Here is a 12,383-nt window from a genome sequence, read left to right as displayed (position 1 = left end):
AGAAAACATACCATACAAAACTTCATGACGTTGGTCTGGGTAGTGATTTTTTATACATGATCACAAAAGCACAGACAACAAAATCAAAAATAGACAAATGAGATTGCATCAAACAAAAAACTGTCTCACAGTAGAGGCAATAACTGAGTGAAGAAATAACATCTATAAATACATAGAAAATAATTTTAGAAACCATACATTAAATAAGAGCCTAATATTCAAGAGATAAAAGAAACTCAAGTTAATAAAAAGTAAACCACTATTAAAATTGAGTCAAGACACTGAATAGACACCTCAGAATATGACATACAAATAACCAACAGATAAATGAAAAAAATAGTAAAAATCTCTAGTAGAGAAATGCAAAATAAAACCACAATGAGATACTACTTCCCACCTGTTGGTTTTACTATTCTCAAAAGGATGAAAAACACAAGTATTGGCAAGGATGTAAAGAAAAGGAAAACTTTGTATGCTGTTGGTGGAAATGTAAATTAATATAGCCATTTTGGGAGAATATGAAGATTTGTCAAAAAATTTAAAATTAATTTATTATATGATCCAACAATTGTACTTCTGTGTATCTATGCAAAGCATTAAAATCTGTATGTCAAAAAGACGTTTGTACTCCCATACTGTTTGAAGCATTTTTCCTAGTGAAATATATGAAAACAAAGTGCCCATCAATGGATGAATGGATTAAACATGTGGTATTTAGACACAAAGAAATACCTTTGTCCTAAACGTACAAGAAATTCTGCCATTTTCAACAACATGGATGAAACTAGTGGATATAACACTGCATAAAATAAGCTAAGAACAGAAAGACAAATACCACATGATCTCACATGTGCAAAGTTAAAAAAAAATTCACCTCATAGAAGGAGATAGTAGAAGAGTTGTTACTTAAGGCTGGGGAAATAGGTGGTCAGGACAAGTGGAAACATTGATTAAAAGCTACGTAAGTTCAGTTAGAGTGGAAAAATTAGGTTCTGGTGATCCATTGCACATCATGGTATCTATAGTAAAAAATAATGTACAGTAGTGACCCTTTATGTGTGGTTTCACTTTCCTTGGTTTCAGTTATTCATGGTCAACCATGGTTAAAAAATATTAAATAAATGCAGGCACAATTTGTAAGTTTTAAATTATAAGATGTATTAAGCAGTATAATGAAATCTCTCATTCCACTTTCCTGCCCAGGACATGAATCATGATTTTGTCCAGCATATGCATGCTACATATGCTACTCACCCATTAGTTGCTTAGTAACTGTCTGGATTATCAGACCACTTGTGATATTGTAGACCAAGTAACACTTATAGCTCCAAAGTGCAAGAGTAGTTGATGGTAGCACTTCAGATATGCAAAAGAAAAGTCACAAAGTTTGTCCTTTGAGGGAAAATGTTACAGTTTAATGTAGGTATTTATTTATAGAAAAAAAAATCGCATGGCATATATACAGTTTGGTATTACAGGAGGTTTCAGGCATCCACTGAGGGTCTTTAAAGTTAACTCCTGTGAATGAAGGGGGCCTACTATATTGTGTGTTTTAAACATTACTACGAGAATGAATTTTAAATGTTCTCACCAAAAAACAGGAGTGTTTGAGATGAGTGATATGTTTATCCACAATCTATACATTTATAGAAATATCACATTGTCCTTCACAAATATGTACAACTTTTGTCTATTAAAAATAAACGTAAAAATAATGTAAAAGGCTTTAAGATATTTCAATAAATGTATTATATAATGAGTTTACTTTGTAGTTCAAATTATAAAGTATACCTATTTCTCAAAAAGAAACCCAATGCTGGAAGAAAAGAAATAAGATTAGAGTAGAACTAAATAATATGGAAACCAATAAGTAATACAAAGTATCAATGAAATGAAAAGTTGATTCTGAAAAGAAACAAAATTTACTTTGATGGATTGATTGCTTTTGGTGTCATGTCTTAAAAATTCATTATCAAGGCCTAGGTCAGTATGCTATTTTTTCCCCTTAACTTTTAAGTCCTGGAACATGTGCAGGATGTGCGGGTTTGTTACATAGGTAAGTAAACATGTGTCATGGTGGTTTGCTGCACATATCATCCCATCACTTAGGTATTAAGCCCAGTATCCATTAGCCATTCTTCCTGATGGCTCTCCCTCCCAGTCTTCTCATTCTGACATGCCCCAGTGTATGTTGATCCCTTTAATGTGTCCATGTGTTCTCATCATTCAGCTCTCACTTAGAAGTAGGAACATAAGGTGTTTGGTTTTCAGTTCCTGTGTTGGTTTGCTAAGGATAATAGCTTCCAGATTCATCCATGTCCCTCCAAAGGACTTGTTCTTTTTCTGGCTGCATAGTACTTCACTGAGTATATATTCCACATTTTCTTCATCCAGTCTTTCACTGATGGACATTTTGGTTGATTCCATGTCTTTGCTATTGTGAATAGTGCTGCAATGAACATATGTATGCATATGTTTTCATAATAGAATGATTTGTATTTCTTTGGTTATAGATCCAGAAATTGTATGGCTGAGTCAAATGGTATTTCTGCCTCTAGATCTTTGAGGAATTTCCACACTGTCTTCCACATTGATTGAACTAATTTACACTCCCACGAACATTGTAAAAGCATTTCTTTTTCTCTGCAATCTTGCATCTGTTGCTTCCAGACTGGCCTGAGATAGTATCTCATTGTGGTTTTGCTTTGCATTTCTCTAATGGTCAGTGATGTTGAGCTTTTTTTATTTTTTCTTGGCTGCATGAATGTCTTCCTTTGAGAATTGTCTGTTCATGTTGTTTGTCCTCTTTTTAATAGGGTTTGGTTTTCTTCTTGTAAATTTGTCTAATATCATAGCCTCAGATATTAGACCTTTGTCAGATGAAAAGATTGAAAAACATTTCTCCTATTCTGTAGGTTACCTGTTCACTCTGATGACAGTTTCTTTTGCTGTGAAGAAGCCCTTTGGCTTAATTAGATCTCAGTTGTCAATTTTGGCTTTTGTTGCAATTGTTTTCAGCAATTTCATTGTGAAATCTTTGCCCAAGCCTATGTCTTGAATGGTATTGCCTAGATTTTCTTCCAGGGTTTTTAGAGTTTCAGGTTCTGTATTTAGTTTCTTAATTCATCTTGAGTTAATTTTTAATAAGATGCGAGGAAGGAGTCCAGTATTATCATTTGCCTGTGGCTATCCATTTCTCCCAGCACCATTTATTGAATAGGGAGAATCCGTTCTCCATTGTGTTTGTCTGGTTTGTCAAAGATATGAATGTAAGTGTGCAGTCTTATTTCTAAGTTCTCTGATTTGTTCCATTGGTCTATGTGTCTGTTTTTGTACAAGTATCATGCTGTTTTGGTTACTATAGTCTTGTAGTATAGTTTGAAGTTGGGTAGCATGGCGTCTCTATTCTTTTTGCTTAGGATTGTCTTGGCTATACTGGCTCTTTTATGGTTACAAATGAATTTTAAAAATTTCTTCTAATTCTGTGAAGAATGGTCAAAGGTAGTTTTATGGGAAGAGCATGGAATCTATAAATTGCTTTGGGCAGTATGGCCATTTTCAAGATATTGTTTCTTTTGATCCATGAACATGAAATGTTTTTCCATTTGTTTGTGTCCTCTCTTATTTCCTTGAGCAGTGGTTTGTAGTTCTTTTTGAAGAGGTCCTTCATTTCCTTTGTTAGCTGTATTCCTTTGTTAGCTGTATTCTTTTTGGAACAATTGTGAATTGGAGGTCATTCATGATTTGGCTCTCTGCTTGCCTGTTTTTAGTGTACATAAATGCTAGCAAATTTTGCAAAGTGATTTTGTATCCTGAGATTTGGCTGAAGGTGCTTATCAGCTTAAGAAGCCTTTGGGCTGAAACAAGAGGTTTTCTATATATAAGATCATGTCGTCTGCAAACAAAGATAATTTTACTTCCTCTCCTCCTATTTGAATAGCTTTTATTTCTTTCTCTTGTGTGATCCTGGCCAGAACTTCTAACATTGTGTGGAAAAGGAGTGGTGAGAGAGGGCATCTTTATCTTGTGCTGGTTCTTAAGGAGAATGCTTCCAGCTTTTTTCCATTTAGTATAATGTTGGCTGTGGGTTTGTCATATGTGGCTCATTATTTTGAGGTCCTTTCCTTGAATATCTACTTTATTGAGAGATTTTAACATTAAGAGATGTTGCATTTTATTGAAGGCCCTTTCTGCATCTATTGAAATAATCATATGGTTTTTGTCTTTAATTCTCCGTTTATCTGATGAATTACATTTATTGATCTGTATATGCCGAACCTTCTTGCATTTTGGGGATAAAGCCAACTTGACAGTGGTGGATAAGCTTTTTGATGTGCTGCTGGATTCAGGTTGCCAGTATTTTATTGAAAACTTTTGCATTGATGTTCATCAGGGATAATGGCATGAAGTTTTCTTTTTTTGTTGTTGTATAGCGGCCAGGTTTTGATGTCAGGATGATGCTGGCCTCATCAGATGAGTTATGGAGGTGTCCCTCCTTATAAATTTTTGGAATATTATCAGTAGAAATACTACCAGCTCTTCTTTGCACCTCTGGTAGACGTACAAAGAGATATAATAGCCTGCCAACCAAAAAAAGCCCCTGGTCCTGTTTTTTTTTTTTTTTTTTAACTGGCAGGCTATTTATTACTGCCTCAATTTCTTTCTCAAAATAATAAATTAAAAAAAAACCTTTATTGTGCAAAAAACACTGTTAAGGAAATAAAAAAAGACACAGACTTGAGAAAGCACTTGCACATCAAATACTGAAGAATTTGTGTCCAGAATGTGTAAAGAATTCTCAGAACTCAATAGGAAAAGATAAACAAAATCAGCTGACCTTTAGCTAAAGAAAAAACAGAAAATTCAAATAAGCACATTCAGAAATAATAATGATGACATTACAACTGATACCACAGAAATACCAAAGATTAGATATTTCTATGCTTCTCTAATGACAAAAACTAGAAAACCTAGAGGAAATGGATAAATCCCTGGAAACATACAATCTCCCAAAATAAAACCAGGAAGAAAGAGAAGTCATGAACAAACCAATAATCAGTCATAAAACTGAATCAGCAATAAAAACTTTCCCATCCCCACCCAGAAAAAAACAGCCAAGGATCAGACAGATTCATAGCTGTATTTTAACGGGCGTACAAAGACTAACTGATTCCAATCCTAATGAAACTGTTCAAAAATATTGAGAAGGAATTCATCCCTAACTCATTCTATGAAGCTGATATTACTCTAATCAGGCAAGAACTCAACAACAAAAAGCAAACTATAGGTTAATATCCTCAATCTACAATACTAACAAACAAAATCCAACAAACATCAAAAAGAATATGCCACAATCAAATGGGTTTTATTCCATGGATGCAAGGATGCTTCAATATACACAAATCAATAAATGTGATGTACAATATAAATATAATTAGAAAAACCATACATCATTTCAATAGATGTAGAAAAAGCATTTGACAAATTAGGTATCCCTTTATGATAAAAGCCCTTAACAAATTACTCCTAGAGGAAACATACCTCAAACTAATGAAAGCCAAATATAACACACTCACAGCCAATATGGTACTGAATGAGAAAAAGTTAAAAGCATTTCCCTTAAGAACTGGAACAAGACAAGGATGCCAACTTTTGCTACTCCTATTCAACATAGTACTGGAAGTTGTAGCTAGAGCAACAGTCTAGAATTAGGATTTAAAATTTGGCTTTATAGGAAATTATTTATATATGTAACGACATATTTAATATACATTTACATGAGAATGTAGACCAAGTCACATCACTGAAATACAGATGGTCAATACAGATGAGGAAAAGCTCAAACTTGCTAGGCAAATAAATGTAAATTACCCACCCAATTAATTATATATTTGTAAGTACAATACTTATTGGTGACTGTGATGGGAAACAGACAATTTCATCTTTTTCTGAGCAATGCAAGGTGGTAGTCATTTCCTATAAGATAATTTGACTTTATTAACTATTGGTAAAGTGATCATTTCTTTTGATTTTAAGAATTTATCCTCAAGAAAAAAATATATTTTTATATAAATATTTACCTAAAACAATTGGAAATGACATTGACATCCAGTGAAAAAGAATACTGATGATTACTTGGCTGTATCTTAACAGAGCATGAAATCTCAAAACGGTACCACAGAATAATTTAATGTGTCACTGAAAACAAAATGTTATTACACATTCTTAACTAGAAGAATGGCAGTTACAAAATACATGTGTAAAGTGACCTTGTTTTATTATGCATTTATATGAATATATATGCTTTTTATTAGGTATATTTTATAAGAACGTATTGTATATTCAGTAAAAAAAAATTTATAAAAATTATAAAATACTCAGCTCAATATTTACTTCTAGAAAAAGTCTGTTTATTACAGAGGATCCTGCTATTATAATACTCTAGTCATTTGTTCCTACATATTTCCTGCTCAATTTTATTTAAAAATGTATTTTTACTTGCCTATCTCCTTCTTGTTCATCTATTATACTTCATATGTTAACTAGTCTTCCCTCAATATGCCTGGAGAATTGGTTCCAGGAACCTGAACCACATTCCAAAATCCACAGACACTTAATTCTCTTATGTAGGTTTGTATAGTGTTTGCATATGAACCATGCAGATCCTCCTGTATATTTGAAATACTTTTTAGATTACTGTGTTTGTAATTCCTAATACTATGTAAATGCTATGTATATACTTGTTATACTATATTATTTTTATTTGTATTATTTTAAATTATATTGGATTTATGTTTGCTTCGCCATGGATACCGAACCTGTAGATATGGAGGGTTGACGGTATGACACACCCTGGAGAGGTTGGATTAGCCGAAACCATTCTCCTTCTTCCTTCCTTTCCCTTTTCACATTTCTATCTTAGGTGACTAGGTGCCACTAGGAAAAGAAAAAAAATCCAAAAGTAATATAAATTTTAGCAGGAAAGGTGATTTTAATTTTGGAAATGTAAATAGAACTGTTTATGACATATCAGGGTTGTAATGTCTATTAAATACATTTTAGCCTAAAGATGCCCTCTAACATATTTTAAGTTCGGCCAAAAGTTTTCCCCATACAGAATGAACTGTAACAACTGGATGTGCAAACAGACTATAACTTACCCTTGTATTAATCACAGAGTGGTCAAATTACAGGCAGCCAACTGTTCAAACCATGTTCAAAAAGGGCAGCCACTGAGCCGTAACCAATCTGGCTGGTTTGGTACCTGGTTTCCATTTTCTGTACATCATACATCACTCCCCTTTTTCTGTCCATAAATCTTATCTGACCGTGTGGCAGCCCTGGAGTTGCTCTGCATTTATCCTGGTTCTTCTGAAAGTTGTCAGATTTATGAATCCTTCTTTACTCAAACTGTTAAATTTGTCCTAAGTTTTTAACATGTCTGACAGGCATATCTGGAAATCATGTTTTGAATTAGACATTGTTGAAACTGACCCAAACTCTGTGATCCTGAAAAGCAGAAGGTCAAAACATCTTTTTACTTTTAGGTTTTCAGAAATGGCTTACTGACATCCACCACACTTCCCAAGTGACTTGGATGAGACTCGAACATGCTTCCTTATTTACCTATGAGAAGATTAGGCAAGGGGGCTCCAAATTACCATCCTTTGCCCGGCAAAGAATTAGCAAATTCTTTGTCCCCACTGATCAATCTAAACAAAAAGCTTGTTGACCAACCTTTGCTTAAGATTCTCTTTCCTTCAAGTACTTTATCTTCTAGTAACCTTAGTCTATGCAACATACAACCAATCTTTAAGGTCACTCTCAATTGGCTGGCCTCAGGAAAACACTCCCTCATCTGCTGAATCATGACACTATTACACACATACGCAACTGGTTCTTTCTATCTTTGTTTACTCTTTCCCATTGAAAAAATGAACAAAACCCTTTTGCCTAACTTCTGATAAACTTATGTTTTCTGGTTTTAATGTTCTCTCTACTGAAATAGCCCTCATTTTTCTATGACAATAGCCCCTTCCCCAACCCCTTTCAAAAATCCTTTTGAATGAAGTATCTTACTGAGTTCCTATTTATTGCATATTTGACAGTGTGATTAACATATAATTGGTATGGGAAAACAAAAAAGAGAAGAGAATTTTACTAAATATGTAATCCTGAATATCATCAATATTTGCAAGGAAGAATAAGGATCCAAAGCCTAGGAAATGGTTTGGAAAACAAAACACACACACAGGAAGAATACAGTGGAAATTGGAGAAATTTATAGAAAAACTTTAAAGACAGATACGCAGCCTTCACCAAATCCAAGATTTTGTTGTCTCGTCAGCTAGAAGGGAAAATAAAAAGGGCCTGGGAGGAGTCAGAAAGTATTTAGCACCTAATAACTGCTGAGATTTCCACTAATTGTTCTAGCACTTAACCCTCAGCAAGAACACTCACCAATGAGTATGGCATGGGCTTTGAAGGCCAATGGACCTACATTTAAATTTAGATGTTTCTGAGACCCTGAGTAATTCAGCATAAAAATAGTAACAATAGGCCAGGTATGGTGGCTCAAGCCTGTAATCCCAGCACTTTGGGAGGCCGAGGCGGGTGGATTACGAGGTCAAGAGATGGAGACCATCCTGGTCAACATGGTCAAACCCCGTCTCTACTAAAAATACAAAAAATTAGCTGGGCATGGTGGTGCATGCCTGTAATCCCAGCTACTCAGGAGGCTGAGGCAGGAGAATTGCCTGAACCCAGGAGGTGGAGGTTGTGGTGAGCCGAGATCGCACCATTGCACTCCAGCCTGGGTAAGAAGAGGGAAACTCCGTCTCAAAAAAAAAAAAAAAATAGTAACAATAATAAAGTACTAAAATGATTAACATACTCAACAGTTACGTTCTAGGAATGAAACTTAAAAAGACACTTATGCTATTGCAGCTACTTCCATAGGCATTATATGATGTAACTATTTTCAACACCTGCATTTATCTATGAAGACACTGTGGTACAAGGAGGTGGTTTAACAACATCCAATCTTAAATGATGAATCCGGGATTTGAACTCAGGCACATCTTTCCAGTCATTCAATCACCTAACTTCTACATTTCATTGCTGACTTTTGTAAGTTTGTTAAACTCTTTAAATTATCTTCTATCTTACTTTCTTTTATAGAAGCCAGCTAAGAGTACATAGAAGAAACATTTTTTAGAAGGATTAAATGGTATAATGAAACAATTTGATCAGCATAATGTCCAGCACAAAGTAAGGTCTCAATAAATGTGAGCTCTTAATCTTTTGTAAATGAGAATATCGTCTCAGAAAGGAAAAAAAAAATTCCCTCAAGGTCATTCAGGTAGCAATTAAAATAATTAGAATTCAAAGCCATACCTATGTAACCCAAAGTTTGTTCTTTTACACCACAGCTTACTGTCTCAAATAAGTGAGATAAATCGAATCTTGATTAATAAATGAAACAGTGCATTTACTTTTATCATTATGCTGCTTTGGGAAAGTATTTGTAACTAGTTCTCTTGTGATAAGGGATACCAACAGGACCTTATGTCTTAGTGATTGCTTCTCCATCTGGCATGACTGAGTAAGGATGCAAGACATTGGAGGAAAATGAATTCACTCTCAGCTTTCGCATTTCTTTCCTTCTTTTTTTTTTTTTGAGACGGAGTTTCGCTTTTGTTACCCAGGCTGGAGTGCAATGGCGCAATCTCGGCTCACCGCAACCTCCGCCTCCTGGGTTCAGGCAATTCTCCTGCCTCAGCTTCCCGAGTAGCTGGGATTACAGGCACGCACCACCCTGCCCAGCTAATTTTTTGCATTTGTAAGTAGAGATGGGGTTTCACTGTGTTGACCAGGATGGTCTCAATCTCTTGACCTCGTGATCCACCCGCCTCGGCCTTACAGGCGTGAGCCACCGCGCCCTGCCCATTTCTTTCCTTCTTACCAGAGTTTTACAACATCTGCTGCTGCTGGCTTTTTTCACACCCATGGATTTTAATCATTTTTTCCCAGTTAAAAATTACATTCTTCTCTAGGGGTGTCCTCAACACTCATTGCTAAATAATGCAGTTCATGGTGTCACACCATGTTCTGCTTCTGTCCCTGGTGAGTGGACAAAAACTGAGCATGTGTCAGACACTGACACAGAGATGTCAGAAGCTCTCCAAAGTTGCCTCCAGTAAAGGCCTGATTCCTTGGCCTTGTGTAAAAGGAGATTTGATCCAGGATAGTAAGAATAGGAGCTATTGAGGCTTGGAACAGATTACATGTCCATCCTCTGTGGAATAATGAAGATCACAGCAAACAGAGCTGCAAAAAGTTGACAAGGTGCCATCTCAGGCAAGATGTAGAAATTGGATAAAGATCATGATAATGTATTTATGGGCTGGTGGTACAAAATTAGCAGCAAACAATGGAATTTTTAAAGAGAATTATGCTTATCCTATTTTTTGAGTTCATTTGAAGACAGAACCTATGGAAAACATTTAATTTGCCATGTGTATGAGTTGTGTCAGAGACACAGAAAGTAAAACATGGCATCAATTTGGATTTACTTATTTAAAGTTTCTATTTCTCATTAGACTACAAGTTGCATAGTATAGAAAATATTTGGAAGTTGTCTTTATTGCTGTTCTATTGCCAGATAGTAGCAATATGCTTAGCATTGTGCTTGGAGCATACTAGGTGCTCAAAAAATGTTTATAGAATAAATCGATGAATAAATGCATGAGCATGAGGAAGAAAAACTGAAACGAAACAGAAAAGCTATATTTTGATTAAGTCCACTGACCACTGAAAAATACAGGTAAAAAGATTTAAAAGGATGTTGTGAGTGAAAACTCACGGTTTACCCAGTTTCCCACATTTAATACATGTTCTCTTCCGTTACAGGACCTTGGAGGTGGGGAAGCAGTCCAAGTGAAAAGGTAGCAGAAGGGGTATCCTTGTTTTATCAATCACTCATCTGTAGGAGATGGTGCATTAAATGAAATATTCTCTTCTCTCTCCTGACATCTCCCCCTCACAAAAGAGGAAGGCATGGCACCTGGACCTTTGCAGTATTCAATTAAAGTTCTTTTGGGGTGGTGTTGCAGTTGATTGCTTATCTTTCTCTCTTATTAGACTTAAAACTTCTGGAAACTAGAAGGCTGTATTATGTATTTGCCTCAGAGTCCTGGAGGCCTATCAAATGGCAGATCTTCAATCCATGAATGAATGAATGAATGAAATAAGAAGAAAAATGCAAGTTGTTTATTTTTGTTAAATTTATTCTTTTCAAAATATTTACTGCAAAAATGGCTCTGGGAAGATGGCAGAGTAGAAAGCCCCAGAAATGTGTTTCCCCAACTCTGCCCGTAGACAACAACTCTATGGGCAGAATCTGTTTGATGTAACAATTTTTTGAAGCTCTGAATGGAATAAATATGAAGAAAATGCAAAGTACAAGTCTTGGTACTTCCAAGGGATGGCTTGTATAGTAAATTGTTAATTTTGTTGAGTTTTAGCTTTTGGTTTGGAAGTGAGTGCTCATTCCCAATCCTGGCCATGTTGAGAAGCTGTGTGCATGTTCCAGGAGCAGCTTGCACACGGTGTGTGGGAGCCAGGGTGAACAATAAGGATCCTAACCTTCAAACATCAGTTATCTGTTCTCTGATTACTAATTGCTTCTTCTGATTGAAGTGATACAGACACAGGTGAGAAGCCATTGTTGAAATCCTCACCGAAACTGTCATTATTCACAATAGCCAAAGGTAGAAACAACCCAAATGCTCATCAACAGATGACTGGATAATCAAATTGTGGTATAAACATATCATGAAATATTATTCAGCCTTAAAGAGGAGGAAATAATTTTGATCCACGCTATAACATGAACAAGCTTTGAGGACATTTTTCTTAGTCAATCTTTCTAAAAGACAAACTGTACATTCCACTTATAGGAGGTATCAAGAGTAGTCAGATTTATAGAGAAAGTATAATGACTGGCAGGAGTTAGGGGAAGGAGGGTGTATCAGGCTGTTCTTATATCGCTATAAAGTTATACCAGAGATTGGGTAATTTATAAAGAAAAGAGGCTCTTGATTCTGCTGTACAGGAAGCATAGCGCTGGCATCTGCTAAGGCCTCATGAAGCTTTGAATAATGGCAGAAGGAGCCCTTCGTGGTGGTTCACCCCTATAATCCCAGCACTTTGGGAGGCTGAAGCTGGTAGATCACTTGAGGTCAGGAGTTTGAGACCAGCCTGACCAACATGGTGAAACCCTGTCTCTACTAAATACAAAATAAATTAATCAGGTGTGGTCATACATGCCTATAATCCCCATTACTTGGGAGGCTGAGACAGGAGAATAGCTAGAACCCAGG

General features: G+C 35.6%; 1 long non-coding RNA gene across 2 annotated transcripts in view; it reads left to right on the top strand.

Annotated features, from left to right (window-relative positions):
• Positions 1-11,460, top strand: part of LOC144579378 (uncharacterized) — a 411,061-nt gene extending 399,601 nt beyond the window's left edge. Inside the window, exons 3-5 of one of the 2 annotated variants that reach the window (XR_013526800.1) lie at positions 1,773-1,880; positions 9,181-9,270; positions 10,912-11,460. This is a non-coding gene — a long non-coding RNA (uncharacterized LOC144579378). The remainder of the gene's footprint in view (positions 1-1,772; positions 1,881-9,180; positions 9,271-10,911) is intronic. The other variant, XR_013526801.1, reaches the window with a different exon arrangement.
• Positions 11,461-12,383: the final 923 nt, after the last annotated feature.

This window comes from Callithrix jacchus, chromosome 14, assembly GCF_049354715.1.
Source record: "Callithrix jacchus isolate 240 chromosome 14, calJac240_pri, whole genome shotgun sequence".
Classification (NCBI taxonomy): domain Eukaryota; kingdom Metazoa; phylum Chordata; class Mammalia; order Primates; family Cebidae; genus Callithrix; species Callithrix jacchus.
Note: the sequence above shows the minus strand (reverse complement) of the source record. Positions and strands in the feature narration are given on the sequence as shown.